Source organism: Phyllobates terribilis, unplaced genomic scaffold (assembly GCF_046119375.1).
Source record: "Phyllobates terribilis strain yellow unplaced genomic scaffold, ASM4611937v1 Scaffold_3__8_contigs__length_932513732, whole genome shotgun sequence".
Lineage (NCBI taxonomy): Eukaryota > Metazoa > Chordata > Amphibia > Anura > Dendrobatidae > Phyllobates > Phyllobates terribilis.
The window spans coordinates 837,684,375-837,699,700 of record NW_027362763.1 but is presented as its reverse complement, the minus strand read 5'-3'; the positions used below and the strand labels follow the sequence as shown (position 1 = coordinate 837,699,700).

At 41.2% G+C, this 15,326-nt stretch overlaps 1 protein-coding gene across 1 annotated transcript in view; it reads left to right on the top strand.

Moving 5' to 3' along the window:
* The window catches only part of SLC24A3 (solute carrier family 24 member 3), a 428,724-nt gene that overhangs the window by 299,080 nt on the left and 114,318 nt on the right, over positions 1-15,326 (top strand). The gene's annotated exons all lie outside the window — the stretch shown is intronic.

Genomic DNA, 15,326 nt, shown 5'->3' with positions numbered 1-15,326 from the left:
ACAATTTTTAGTTTGAAATTGTACTTTACATTTTTTCATATTTTTTTAATTCAGTACATAAAATACATTAATGCAATAAGTGGATTGATCCACTGCGGATCAACGTATTTCCTCAAATTCTCAGAACCCTCGCAAATTGGAACACTTTGTGATTCACATCCCCTTTGGCCAAAGTCTCTAGTTGATCAGCTTACTAGTCTTCTCTGTGGGCCCTACCAAGGATCACAAGCCACAGCCCCCGTAACTAGGAATGAGCAGACCCATGGTAGTTCGGGTTGGTCGAGTTCGACCGAACTTTGGTCCAAAGTTCGGTTCGGGTACCCAAACTGTACCCAAACTTGAATCTGAACCCACACCCCCAAAAAATCTATGGGAACCCGAACTTTGGAGATGGCAAATCTCTCTTTTTGGAGCTGGAAAATTTTAGCAGCAAGTATATTATGAAGTTTCTTAATTTCTCACAGGCTTTACAATGTTACCTGGAAAACCCCTTTAATGTACAGTTTTGAAGCAATACATTCAGTGGTAATATACAGTATATCAGTCTCTGAAGATCAACTTAGATTACTTTTTGTTTCTTTATAACTTCCACCCATCAATAAGTGTCACTTACTTTGAAACAGGCTGAATGGGTTGTGACTTTCATGTTTTTCCTTCATTGTTGTGCTTCTTTTCCATGCACAGTCGTTTTATCTCCTTTATTCTCCAATTGCTTTCTATGCTATTTTCATATTTTACATCTAAGCCCAAAAGTCTTTGAAAGCCGTGATGCATTTCTATCATAAATCAGCTCAGTGGTGCCAGGGTCTGATAGCTTCTGCTTTATTTCTGACCTATATATTTTCTTACCTTTTCTGTTATTCTATGTAAAGGAAGATAATTTAGTCTCTTTTTACTTATCACAACCAAGTAATTCCTTTTGTTCGTGAACTTGGATTATAATATTTACTAGTTGATTACGTAATATCCACCCATTAAGCAAGTGTTCGGTTAAAGTACAAATCTGTTTAATTTCTTTAGTGGGTATATTATTTCTATGAGCAATTTGCTAGCAAAGTTAGTAATTCTAAGGCTATGGTTACACTCGGGGAAATGTATCAAGACTGGTGTTTAATATGCTAGTCGTGAACCTGTAGTCTGCTGGAGAAAGGTGCACCAAATTTATTAGCATTGCTCCTAATAAATTTGGCGCATCTTTGGGATGCCGTGTGCCATGAGCTGGCATAGATTACAGCTGCAATGTACACTACATCTTATTTGTTGCAAAATTATGGCTTCACAATTCACACAAAATTCAGCATCAAAATCAAGTACAATGTATGCCAATGGGGTTTAAAGGGAATATGTCAGCAGGTTTTTGCTACCTTATCTGAGAGCAACCTAATTTAGGCAAAGAGAAGCTGAATCCAACAATGTATCACTTAGTTTTTATGGTGCAACAGTTGTGACTCAATCAGAGCTTTTAGATTTAGCAGTGCAGCAGAGCTGAGAAAGCTAACCTCCCCCCCCCCACACACACACACACACACACACCAGGTTCTCTACAATATCCATAGACAGTGAGCTGCTTATCACAGAAGGGGGTGTGTCAGACTACCAGGCACAAGCTGCTCTAGTCCAGCAATGATAAGCTACTGGTACTAAAACAATCACTGTAAGCGAACAAAACCTTAAAAAAAAAAATTAGACATTAATTGTAAAGTCATGAGCAATTAGGTAAAGTAAATCTATCTCCAGATTTTAAAATACAAACTGCATATATTATTAAATAAATCTCTTAGACTTGATGAGACCTGTGTACTCAATTGCTAGTTATCAGAACAGCGGTATGTTCCTTAAAATCGGCTTTAACGCCTTCAAGACCTTTGACGTATCCATACGTCCAGATCACCTGGTACTTACCGATCTTGGACGTATGGATACGTCATGGAGATCGCCTGCACACACAAGCTGTGCACGAGTGATCTCCACCTGGTGTCAGCTGATTCTGACAGCTGACACCGAAGCTCAGTGCCAGGAGCAGTGCCGCATCGCTCCCAACACTTTAACCCCCTAAATGTGGGGGAAATCGATCGCAGCATTTAGAGAGCAGGCTAAGGGAGGAAGGCCCTCTGCCCTTGGATCGGTGCCCCCATGACGTCATCGCGGGGGCCCGATCGTTGCTATAGTGACCCAATGTCATCATGATGGCATCCGGGTCACCAGAGCTAGAAAACTTGCTAGATCATGCTCAGAGCGTAATGTAGCGCTCACAGTTTGTACAGCATAGGAATGCCCCTGCATTCTTATGCTATACAAGTGATCAGCCTGAAAAAATTGAAAGTCCCATAATGGGACTAAGTAAAAAAGTTTAGAAAAAAAAGTGAAAAAAAATGTAAAAATATTAAAAAAAAATTAAAAAAAATTAAAAAAATAAAAATATATTGTACCCATAAATAAATATTCTTATGAAAATAAAAAAAAATTATAAACAAAAAGTACACATATTTGGTATTGCCGCGTCTGGAAAGACTCGACCTATAAAACTTTCCCACTAGTTAATCCCTTTAGAGAACTCTGTAAAGAAAAAAAAAGGGCAAAAAACAATGCTTTATCATCATACTGCCAAAAAAAAAGTAGACTAAAACGCGATCAAAAAGACAAATGTAAATAAAAATGGTACCACTGAAAACAGCATCTTGCCCCACAAAAACTAGCCACCATACAGCTCCACTAGCAGAAAAGTGAATAAGTTAGAGCTCTCAGAATAAAGTGATGCAAAAATAATTATTTTTTCTATAAAATAGTTTTTATTGCAAAGAAGCACCAAAACATAAAAAAACTATTTAAATGTGGTACCGCTGTAATCATACTGACCTGAAGCAAAAAGCTGCCTTATCAATTTTTCCATATGCGGAATGAAAAAAAAATTATTCCTGAATTTCTGGTTTTTGTTCATTCTGCCTCCCAAAAATTGTAATAGAAAGCGATCAAAAAATGTCATGTGCCCGAAAATAGTACCAATAAAAATGTCAACTCATCCAGCAAAAAACAAACCCTCACATGACTTTATTGGTTGAAATATGGAAAAATTATAGTTCTCAAAATATTGCAATGCAAACTAGTTTTTGCAGAAAAACTCGTGTTTTAGTGTGCGACAGCTGCCAAACATAAAAAAATATATAAATCTGGTATCGCTGTAATCGCACCAACCCGAAGAATAAAGTCATCTAATCACTTATACCGCACGAAGAATGGCTTAAAAAATAAATAAAATAAATTCTTTACCTTATGTTTATTTGTTCATTCTGCCTCCCAAAGATCGCAGTAAGGCTCGGAGCACGTTTGTCATGCGCTCTACGCTGAGCGCTTACACAGGGGTTTCCGTGTAAATCTCTGAAATACGAGATTCAGACGGAACCCCCGACTGAAGATTCCCTATAATGAGGCAGATGGAGCCACTGTGGACACTGTCAGGCCTTTGATCCTACAGTTTCCATCTTTTTAGGCATGCGTAAAAGCGCCATTGACCACAGTTTTGTGCACCTCTGAAAAAAATTTGGGTCTAAAAAACATTTTTGTGGGAAAAATTTGATTTTTTTTTATTTTGGTTGAAGGTGCTCACCACACATATAGATAAGCTCCCTGAAGGGTCTAATTTCCAGAATGGTGTCACTTGTGGGGGGTTTCCACTGTTCAGGCACATCAGGGGCTCTTTAAATGCAACATAGCATCCGCTAATTATTCCAGCAAATTTTACATTCGAAAAGTCAAATAGTGCTCCTTTCTTTCCGAGTCCTGCCGTGCTCCCAAACAGTAGTTTTCGCCCCACATGTGAGGTATCAGCGTAATCAGGAGAAATTGAACAACAAATTTTGGGGTCCATTTTTTCCTGTTACCCTTGTGAAAGTAAAGAAGATTGGGTTTAAAGTAACATTTTTGTGAAAAAAAGTAAAATATTTATTTTTTTCTTCCACATTCCATTAATTCCTGTGAAGCACCTGAAGGATTAATAAACTTCTTGAATATGGTTTTGAGCTTCTTGAGGAGTTCAGGTTTTAGAATGGTGTCACTTTTGGGTATTTTCTGTCATATACGTCCCCCAAATTCACTTCAAATGTGATGTGGTCCCTAAAAAAAATGGTTTTGTAAATTTTGATGGAAAAATGAGAAGTTGATCAACTTTTAACCCTTATAACTTCCTAACAAAAAAAAAATTATGTTTCAAAAATTGTGCTGATGTAAAGTAGACATGTGGGAAATGTTATTTATTAACTATTTTGTGTGACATAACTCTGATTTAAGGGCATAAAAATGAAAATTTCCAAATTTTCGTCAAGTTTCATTTTTTTTCACGAATAAACGCAAGTCATATCGAGCAAATTTTACCACTATCATGTAGCACAATATGTTACAAAAAACTGTCTCAGAATCAGTGCGATCTGTTGAAGCGTTCCAGAGTTGTTACCTCGTAAAGTGACACTGGTCAGAATTGTAAAATTTGGCCTGGTTATGAAGGTGAAAACAGGCTTGAGGGGTGAAGGGGTTAAAGAGAACCTACCAACAGTCAATGGGCAGCTACAGACAGGTGATTCCAACCTAAAGGATATTACTTTCTAGAAAAAATTGGGTACCCTTCTGCATTACTGTTATTACTAGATCTTCCGCTTTTAACTAAAACTGCATTATATATACAGCAGTTACCACCAATCAGTAACATATTATAGTAACATGTTATAACATATTATAGATGTTATTAATCTGCTGTGTACATGATGCAGCAGAGCTGTTAAAATGCCAGTGATACGCAAAATCTCACTCTTCTCCAGTGATGGTTGTTGGATCCTGCTCTGCATGTTGGGATCTCACAAACCAAAAGTTCTGGGCCAGTTTTTGTTTAAAAGTCTGGTTCTTTAGGGACACTTCTGGGCAATTTTGAATGAATGTGGCTTAGTGGTTAGCACTGCAGCCTTTCAGCACTGTGGTCCTGGGTTCAAATCCCACCAAGGACAACATCTACAAGGAGTTGGTATGTTCTCCTGTGTTTGTGTGGGTTTCCTCTGGTTACTCTGGTTTCCTACCACACTCCAAAGACATATACATAGGGAATTGTGAGCCCCGTGGGAACAGTTCCGATAAAGTCTGTAAAGCTCTGTGAAATTAATGGCGCTATATAAGTGAGTAAAATAAATAAATATTGTATGTGGATATCCACTGATTTCTTAAAGCACCACTCCAGCGTTTTTTTTTTATTTCAGTGCAGGAGTGGTTCCACTAATGTAAGTTCCCTGCTACTAGTATTATACTTACCGGCCGCTGTCTTCAGCTTTTCCCAGTGCCTCTCCATTCCCACAGCGCCATCTTGTGACTGCAACTTCTGACTGACCGGAAGTCAGAGGTAATGGTCACAAGCTGTCAATGTATGTCTATTTTAGCCTCTTTTAGGCTCTTATAGACTTGCATTGAGAAGACACCTCCGGATCGCCCAGCAAATACTGGAGAGATCCAGCAGGTCACAAACTGCAGAAGACGAGCAGAGCGACGCCAATAACAGATGAAGACGGTGGCTGGTAAGTATAATACTAGGTGCAGGGAATTTAGATTAGTGACACTACTACAGTGCTGAAATAAAGAAAACTCTGAAGTGGTGCGTTAAATATGACGGGCCACCACAGACTGGTGATAGGTGCTGTGCAATGTTTATTGCTGTCTTATTCAGAAAAAAAGACAGCTATTTGGCTCCAGCTTCTTGAATCAGGTTTTAAAGAGCTACTTCCATGTAGCACAATACATGGACAACCGTCTCAAGAATGAGGCCCGGTCGCACACTGCTGGGAAGAGAAAGGTGCTGGACATGCAAGGCTCGGGAGTTGTTCGGGAGTTCTGAATTTGATGATCATTCATGCTTGCCAGTTTTCAGATCTCTTTATGTCATAAATGTCCCAGAAAGGACAAATTCTTACAACATGTGTCACCTTTCTAGATCTTAGAGGGGGTCCAACGCAAGAGACATGAGATAACATTTTTCAACTAACTTCCTGATAAAAATCAAAACAATCATAAATATAAATAATAATACATCTTAAGTATTGGATATTAAATAACAAAAACAATTCACTTTGTTGACCACATTTCGATATCATTTCATGTATCATTTAGCACTGTTTACAGGAATTTGCATGAAAAAAATGAAATTAATATCTCTCTAGAATTGTTTATTGGAGAGATTACGATTTATTTATTTATTTTGCTCGCTGTTTAGTGCTTCCATAAGGCTATCTTGCATGAGGCCTAATCTTTTAAGCTTTAATTTCACTGACAGAAAGTAAATCAGACTTGTACCGTCACTGTCCACTGGTTGTGTGATTACATTTTAGAGATTTTTTTTTATTTTAGACCGTAACCCGCTTTATTCGTAAAAGAAGACAAAAACATTGAAATAAATGCTGCAATATTGCATAAGTAGGTATAGCAGAACGTGGGAAAATTAATTAATACATAACCTTTATTTCATTGGTTAAAACACCACTAGATATGGTATAAAAACAAGACACACAAACATTTATGAACCTCACTACAAATAGAAGTGCAAGCCAATATGAATGTTACTCTGCGGTGAGATGCTGTACATACAGCCATAAATTCAGAGCTATCTCTCACAGCAAAAACACGAAGGGTGAGATACATTTCAATTTCAACAGCCCAAAAAAATCCACATACTAGGTAAGCCACCTTTACCATCAGTCAGGGAGTATAAAGAAAAGGAATTCTCTCACCCAAGTTTAGCAGTTTTATTCAGGCATCAGGTACCAGAGATACACATAACCCTTATTACCTTTTATACATCAGTAAAAAATGCAGAAGGGTAGTTACCATATGAATATGCCCCAGGGAACCCCCTGACGCGCATTTCGCATGACTTCCTCAGAAGGGGTTTGACGTTAGATCTGCAGCAGATAAAACGGTGATTTTATCAAAATGACGGCGAGCAGCGTTGGATTCAGGGTCTCTGACCCTACATTATGCTGTTCTGAGAATGGGTAACAAAAACCTAGCGACAGATTCCATTTAATTGTACATATTCACTAGAAATGTATGCTGTCAGACACCATGCATTCCAAACGGGTCATTTCCCGTCTTTTCTTTTCCCTTTATTAATAATTGTAGACTGAGGCTCTTATTACACTATGCCCAGATGTTAATCCTAACACAGTATTAATATGCAGGTTTTGGTTTTCAGACCTGGAACAAAAATATGACTTATTGCTTCCTCCCCATTAAAATCAATGACGGCTCATTTCATCAAACTAACTGAAGGATTTTCCTGTCACTGCTCAGCAGTGTAAAATAAATACCAATTAAGACCAATGTAACAGTAGCATTCATGATCAAACCAAGGATGAGTGAAGAACATAAGGAATCAAGTTCTGCCAAAGCTGCTTCTGGGCAGGAGGCAACTGAGTAAATTGCTATCCTTTATGACTGGACAGATTATTGTGTGAACCATCATGATGAGAGCCATAGCCACAGTGCTTGTCTTGTAGCTTCAAGTACTAGCTTCAGTAGGAAGCATTTTCTGGAAATATATTCTGGCTAAAGTAAATCTCCAACTTTTATCACAATGCAATTTTTAGATGAATCTGACCATGTCTCCTCCTTTGTTTTCATGATGGGTGGAGATCTCCACAATCAGAACCCCATTATTCAAAGCCCCAATGGATTCATGGATAACGTTATGTAACGCTGTCCTTCATAAGCCATAGGTAGTGGTAGTTTATAGTGTAGTTTATGCACAGACTAGGATTCTTGTTATGGTCTAGTGGACATGAAATACCAGGGGGACGACGGAAGAGACGGCACATCCATGGTAAATAAAAGTCAATAATTCTTTAATCTGTATCCATTAAAATGACAAAAGAATTATTGGCTTTTATTTATTTTGAATGTCCCGTCTCTTCCATCTTCCCCCTGGTTTTTCATTGCTGCTCTGCACCAGCCTGAGACATGTCACCCTTTGGTTTCTGCATTTGAACTAGCGTGATCAAGCTCCCTTTTTTTCTTACTTTAGACATGAAAGAGTCTTTTTTTAAAATATAAAATCCAATAAATGTACAGGCATAAAGTAAATGACAACCCATGAATACCATATTTTGTGCAAAATTCTCTTCTGCTAAATTTTAAAATATATCTTTGTAGTAGTCAGAGCTTTGCGATTCTCATACTTCTCCTAATCCCACCACTCCTGGAAATTGGGGCTCTGAAGAGCTCCGGCTGAATGGGGTTGTGGTCAATCATTACAGAGACCTTTTAAGGGATTGGTGTAGGCCCAAGCAGTTAGAACCTCAGCGATCAGGAAACTATCCTTTATCTTACAGAGAAGGGATAACTTTCAAACTTGACAATACTACTTTAGGCATTAATTTAAAAAAAAATGACATTCAGGCTGCCTGCGTTTGGCACTAGAGGGAGCATGGGACCTAACTGTATACATCGAACCTAAAGGATACCTATCATTTAAAAAAAACTGACATATTATAGTCAGAAGTTTTGAATGGTTCAAACCATAATAATAGAAAATACCCCCTCCCACAGAATGCTTCCCCGTTGTGATGTTTGACAGTTCGTGCAACGTCACACTGTCCAGCCCTGCAATCATGTGCATGTAAGGCAGTGGGGTGTTCTCACTTAATGTTCTAACAACACAAGGCATTTTCGGTACATATTCACATTTTTCTCCATGAATGTAGGACAATATAATATTACACATTTATCCCAAGGGCCACTGAGCAATTCTCATTTTTTTCAGTTCTGAAAAAAAGTTATTGACGATTATTTTACCATTCCTGGCATTATTGTTCTACATGGACACCTCTACTTGTTTTCTTTACTAAGAATAGTATGTTGTACCTGGGAGACTTTTGGTGAGTTGTAATTTATTTATTTTTTTGCAATTACATGAATTATCCAAACATACAGATATATTGTTGGACATTGTGCAATTTCTAACAATATGTAACATTGTAAGGGGTTCTGGGATTTTTAGCATATGTATTGCTCACAGTGGCTACAGAGGGATGGGGGAAAGGAGAGATATGGAATAGTATATGTAGCAGCGACATAACATCAGGGGTGCAGAGGTTGCTATAGCACATGGGCCCAACCGTCTCTGCTGCAATAGAGAACACTAGTGTTATACGTTATACTTGGTTGGGATTTAAGGACTTGGCTCAATAATTTATGTAGGCCCTTTGCACACCTGTAATGTTAAAGTGGTTGTCCCAATTTAGCAAGTTATCACTGATCCATAGACCAGTAATAATTTGCTGATCGTTAGTCGTTCTGTATTAGTGGTAGAGGCGATGGTCTGCCCCCCTGACACTCTAAAGGGATAAATGTGCGTTTCTAAAGATAGAACCCTCTGAGGCTGCAGTTTGGCCAGGGTAGGGTTATCTGTAGCAGCCAGCCCAGTAGAGGGAGGGGGAACTGAGTGCTAGTGTCAAGTGCAAGAAGTGACAGACAAGTGTTGATCAGTGTAGTGACAAGTAACAAGCAGCAGGCTCTAGTTAAGGACTGCTAGGGACAACGTGGGCCTAGAATCCCGGGCAGTGGATTGCTAGAGAACCCTTTGCACGAGTCCCCTTTGCTGGCTTGGGAACCTCAAGATAGACATCGGGGCCTGGGGAGACATTCTGTCTGAGAAGCTGCTGAAGAAGATATAGAACTCAAACTCATAGACGCTGAGTGAGATGGAATGCAGAACTACTGCAGATGGAGACAAATCCTTAGAACTAAAGAAGATAGCAGAGGGGGTGCTCTAACTAGAACGGGAACCAGGGCTGAAGTTCTATCCTGTATCCGTGGGAAAGATAACAACCCATTGGGCTTTATCCTTTATACCTACCTGTAAATACTGCCAGATATCAATTAAAGGTTTAGTTGTTTTTATGAACCTTGTGTCCCCTGGCTTGATTGCTGCCCTGGTTCCATAAGAGGAATTCCTGGAGTCAGAGGCATGCAGGTCAGAAGTAAGTGGGAAACACCAGGACAGGCGCACACTTTATCTGTGGTGTGCCAAGGCAAGTGAAAGCGACAGCTTGCCTATGACTACCTCGCTTGGGCACCTTACATTTCCACAGTCAGGACAACCACCGTTCCCAAAACCAGGGCTCTGAAGTGTGGGGTTTGAAGGTAGCAATGTCCGTACATGTGCTCCACCGCTGCTGGAGCTGCTGGAGACAGCCTAGTGCTGCACAGGTTCGGTGCCCCAAACAGCAAGTTATCATTTATCCTGTGAATAGGTGATAACTAGCTTAGTTGGAAGGACCACTTTAATAGCCACTGTAGCTCAGTGGCGGACACAGACAAAAGAAGGCCCCTGTTCAAGAACAGTATCTAAGCCCTTTGCAGTCCAATAGCTCATCATAATGCACTATAATACCTATTTTAGAGGGCGGCTGCACCAATATGTCCACCCCTACTGTAGCTATTCTATAGGTACTCAAGAAGTTTTGTTTCACGGAGTAGAAAAAGTTAGCTCTGCATGTGCTTATACTATGTGGTCATAAGTCATGTATGTGCATAAAGAAGGATCCAGCTCCATGGAATAAAATCTTCTTTATTGGTGAATTAATTTGAGTTAGATGGTAAGATTAAAAACGTGTCATAACTAAGTTATAGGTTCAAGATTGAGGGTGGAAACACCAGAAATGCGTCGACAGCCGGGTTGATCTCAGACCGCCCAGTCATGGACTATGCATATGTCTTATAACTTAGTTCAGTCACCAATAAAGAAGATTTTATTCAGTGGAGCTGGATCCTTTCTCATGCTGTAACTATTGGGACATAGATGACGGTGAGCTGGTCTCTTCCTTTTTGCATATGTCCTTTATGTGCACCATAAGTATTTCTTCTGTGCACAATAATAACTGAATTCATATAATTGGGTGGGTTTACCTCCAGTCCCTAATAGATCTACATATATCAGCACAATTATGGATATATATGTATACATATATATCCATGTACAGTGGATGAAATAAGTATTGAACATGTAACCAATTTTCTAGGTAAATATATTTCTAAAGGTGCAATTGACATGAAATTCTCACCAGATGTCGGTAACAACCCATCCAATCCACACAGGCAAAGAAATCATACCATAGATTTCCATAAATTAAGTTATGTGTAACGGTGAGAAATATCAAAAAACTTATCAGCACTTCCAAACACAAAAAGACAAGTGTGAACAGGTGCAAGTGACGCGCCCCCTGGGCCGTGTGTCGGGGAATACCCGGAGCCGGGTCTCTGTGTAATGCTGGGGCGTTGTAGTCTCCGTGGCGGCGACCCGGTCCCGTGGCTCAGGGTGGTCAAACCAGTGGCGGATCTGTTTATTTGGTTTTTAACGTTTAAATGTCCGACTACGCCACCCGTGGATTGCGGTCACTGAGGACCGCCGCTGCGGGGCAGACCGCTGAGGCTGATGTTGTGTGCGCAGCAGAGGGTAGTATAACTCCCCACGGGAGGAGTATAGCCTCAGGGCAGTGAGTGCAGATGGTGGGGGTGATGGTGCGCGGGAGCAACAGTAATGACTCAGAGTCCAGTGATGCAGTCCAGGGTCTTTACTCACAGTTTTACACTCCAAGCCACTTCTGCAGGTAATGGCTGCCCACGTCGTACTGTGCTCACCAGGTGAGGGGCTCGGCCAACTCCCAGGTACCTTTGGAATGCTTTTCAGGACCCCCTTCGTGTGTCCTTTCTCTGGCCTGTCGTACTCCACAATTGACCACGTTTCTGTCCAGCTGCCTCGGGCCTTGGTGGGCAAACGTATGTTCCGTTTCCCTGGGCCTTATATGGTGCCTTCCTAACGGGTGTAGTGAGGGGCCGTAACACGTGCAATGCCACGGCCTCCGGTTACTAGCTGAGAGTAGTTGATCTCCTCCACTAGATGAGGGATCCGGTTCCCTTTCTTGGCCTGACCCCCCTACTCTGGTAGCGGCAGGCGGATCGGTAGCGACTGGCCGGTCTGCACCCCTGGGGTACCTTCACTCCACTCCTGGAGCCTCCTCCATTCCTCTCCTCTCCTTTCTTCTCCTCCAGGCCCAGGCCTTGTGACTTGGCCTGCCCGTGGAGCAGAGCTCGTACAGAGCCCCTGCTCCCAGTCTCCTTCTCTCTTCTCCCTCACTTCTCCCTTCTCCTTGACTCTAAGATGGTGCCCACCTTATATACTCCTACTTTTCAATGCACCCTGGATCTACTCTCACCACCCACACACTACCGGGTTCCCCCTTTCTAGGTGTTCCCTCCCCCCACTCCAGCCAGGGACAGGGGCAGTTGTGCTCACTCTTGGGAGCATTGTCGCCCTGCCCCCCGGAAATGTGGTGTAGTGCATGTGGGTGTTAGGGTCCTGAGCCACACTCGATCCTTACCTGGAAGTGAGATATCACACCTCTGGGTGAGATGCAATACCTCTATAGCGACCGAACCCTCGGGGCGCTACACAAGCTAAGAGAGCCATTCTATATAAGTAACAAATTAAAGCTGCATCTTTAATTTGTTAATAATGAGAAATGGCACAGGGAAAAAGTATTGAACACATGAAGAAAGAAAGTTGCAAAAAAACATGGAAAGTCATGACACCAGCAGTAATTAGAAAGCAATCCTGCCACTTAGTGAAAAATAATATCTGTTGGTTCAACTGATGGCATATTATCTATTGTATTGAGCGAGGCCACGCCTTCTAGTCGGACGCGCCTCTGGCCGTCCATGTCACTAGACGGGGCGTGGCCTTGCTCCATACAAGTGAATGGCCGGGGATATGTATAACTTATACATAGCCTCCGGTCCTGGGTCTCATACATCTATGGTTTGATTTCTTTGCCTATGTGGATTGGTTGGGTTGTTACCAACATCTGGTGACAATTTCATGTCAATAGCACCTTAGAAATATGATGTGTTCAATGCTTATTTTATCCGCTGTATATATTCATTGTAGGCGGTCGACAGGGAGGATACTGGACAGTGTGTATATCTCTGTTAAGCTGGGTGAGATATTAAAAGCCTGGTAGTACTGGTTGGTGCAGCAGCTTAGGTGCTGAGCCATTTTATTCATTGTAGTCTGGGCCGGTTTTTATTGGAGTGATGAGTAGGATTTGGTAGTGGGACTCATCACTCCCACTCCCGCTCCAGTACGGATAGTGCTGGAGGCTTAGCCAGCTCAGCTGAGAGAGGTTGCCTCATTACAGACACAGAAAAGGCTGACGAAAAAGCTACAGAGAGAGACGCAACCTCCGGACTGATAAGGTGTATTTCTGAGGATATGCACAGCCCCGCACACATCCTTGGTAGCGTGAGTCAGAGGTATGATGTATTAGTTGGCGCCTAGCTGGGCAAGTCTTTGTTGCTTTCGGTTGCTTTACTGTTTGCTGCATTTTGTAGCCCCGCGTTTCTTTTATATGGTCTGTTTTCATCGATGTCACGGCCATGCCGCCCTACAACGCCCCTAGCATGTTGCAGGATATAGATATCAGCTCTACTTTATGAACAAACTCAATACCAGTGCACATCTATGACATTCTGCCATGTGCTAAGACAGTTGTGCACCCCAAGCCCCACACAAGGGTAAATACATTGTGTAGAAACAGGCGGAATATGAATTTTTTTACATTGTAGTGCATAAGACTTACTATGGTAAGTAGTTTGCTAATCTTACGTCAGTGCCATGGATGGAGGGGATGAGTTATGTAACTGATTACCCTCTATTTCATGATAATGTTTTATCACTGCTTGTGGTTCTGTAAATTGACCCTTTTGGAATGGACTGTCAAGCAGCTTAAGATCAATTCGTCTTTCCCTAATTGCTTTAAACCCTTTTGGCAAAATGCAAATAATGACCAAACAAATGAGTCATATTAAAGGGCATCAGGATATCAGTGTGTCCTTAATGCCGTCCGTAAGTACTTGTGTCATTTCTCCTTGATTACTCTCCCCATAGCGCTGTACGATTTCTGTGGAGTGTGTTGTGTGTCTATACAGAACAAGAAAGGTGATGATGGCATATAGTAATAGCCGCAAACAGAGAAGAGTTCATTACATTAGTAAAAGTTACATTCCTTTTGCTGTATGGCTTTATCTCATTTCCAATGATATCAAGTGGCTAATGCTACATAAGCCATGTAATCATTAGACAGGCTTACTATGAACTACATGTGGCTTTACATGCTTTTAAAGGAGCCAGCACATAGAATTGGGAATTAAATCAAGAGCAATGTCCCAATAAAATCACAGGTAGAAGCTTTGTTATGATACCTTATATCAGTAGACACAGGATGCACAGACTTTCAGGACTGTGATAATGAATTTGAATTCCCTGTTTTCCCGCACTAAGAGAGTGATCCTAATAATATGTAAGTACACTGCTCAAAAAAATAAAGGGAACACTTAAACAACAGAATATAACTCCAAGAAAATCAAACTTCTGTGAAATCAAACTGGCTACTTAGGAAGCAACACTGATTGACAATCAATTTAACATGCTGTTGTGCAAATGGAATAGACAATAGATGGAAATTATTGGCAATTATCAAGATACCCTCAATAAAGGAGTGGTTCTGCAGGTGGGGACAACAGACCACATCTCAGTACCAATGCTTTCTGGCTGATTTTTTGGTCACTTTTGAATGTTGGTTGTGCTTTCATACTCATGGTAGCATGAGACGGACTTTACAACCCACAGAAGTTGCTCAGGTAGTGCAGCTCATCCAGGATGTCACATCAATGCGAGCTGTGGCAAGAAGGTTTGCTGTGTCTGTCAGCGTAGTGTCCAGAGACTGGAGGCGCTACCAGGAGACAGGCCAGTACACCAGGAGACGTGGAGGGGGCCGTAGGAGGGCAACAACGCAGCAGCAGGACCGCTACCTCCACTTTAATTTTGGGAGTGACTCCAAATCCAGGCCTCCATTGGTTAATAAATTTGATTTCCATTGATGATTTTTGTGTGATTTTGTTGTCAGCACATTCAACTTTGTACAGAGCAAAGTATTCAATGAGAATATTTCATTCATTCAGATCTAGGATGTGTTATTTGAGTGTTCCCTTTATTTTTTTGAGCAGTGTATATTAGGGACAGGGGTGGATTAAGAGTAGCAAGGGCCCCGGGCAGTTTAGAAGGCGCGCCCACCCCCCTCCCCCCCACACACACACACTCACACACACACTCACACACACACACCTGATCTATCACATGTCACATGATCCCCTGTGAGAGATCATGTGATAGTTCACATGAAATTAATTTGGCACAATATTAATATATTATAATATTTTTCTTTAGGCTGCGTGCCCACGATGCG